Source organism: Mastomys coucha, unplaced genomic scaffold (assembly GCF_008632895.1).
Source record: "Mastomys coucha isolate ucsf_1 unplaced genomic scaffold, UCSF_Mcou_1 pScaffold22, whole genome shotgun sequence".
NCBI classification, from domain to species: Eukaryota; Metazoa; Chordata; class Mammalia; order Rodentia; family Muridae; genus Mastomys; species Mastomys coucha.
Window position 1 is genome coordinate 230,145,597 of NW_022196905.1, and position 784 is coordinate 230,146,380.

Here is a 784-nt window from a genome sequence, read left to right on the forward strand (position 1 = left end):
ATATATATATATATATGCATAGGCATGTGCGTATGCATGTGTATGTGTGTGCAGAGGTGTGTATGTGTGTGTGGTGCAGAGGTTGATGAGGTGTGTCTTTATCTATCACTCTCTATCCTAATTTTTAAGACATTGTCTCTCACTGAGCCTAAAGCTTGATGACTCAACTAGACTGGCTGGCCAGCGATCCTCCCCTATCCCCCATTTACCTGTTCCCCCTCCATCCCCAGACTAGAGTTAGAGTCATAACCATTGTACTTATCTCTTACAAGGGTTCCGGGGATCCTTAATGTTCTCATGTTTGTTCAGCAAGCACTTTACCCGTAGAGCTACTTCCCCAACCCCTCCCTTGAGTTTTGAGAGATCTAGAGGACAGTCAAGGCAGCCAGACAACTCTATTATATTCTGTCTTATCAGACACTTAGATAGTCGTGAACCCACCACCCCCTTCCTGCTCCAAGCACCCTGGCTGCAGCAACCTGGGATATAGGGTTTTCCAATAACAATGATGTCTGTGGATTGACCGCTAGATGATGCTATGTCTGCTGTCTTATGGTGAAAGGAAGTAGAGACTGAGTCCAACCCCGAGGAGGGAAGGGATGCTAGCAGAAAGGGCAAGGTGTGACTCCGGCTGTACACACTCCATGTTGTGTTTCCTGCTTGCCCAAGTGGTCCCTTGTGCTCTCCCCCAGCCTCCCTCCTGATTTTCCTCCACTTTATGTTACTCATCTCTCACCACTGTAACAAAATATTAACAAAATCAACATAAAGGAGAAGGGATGGT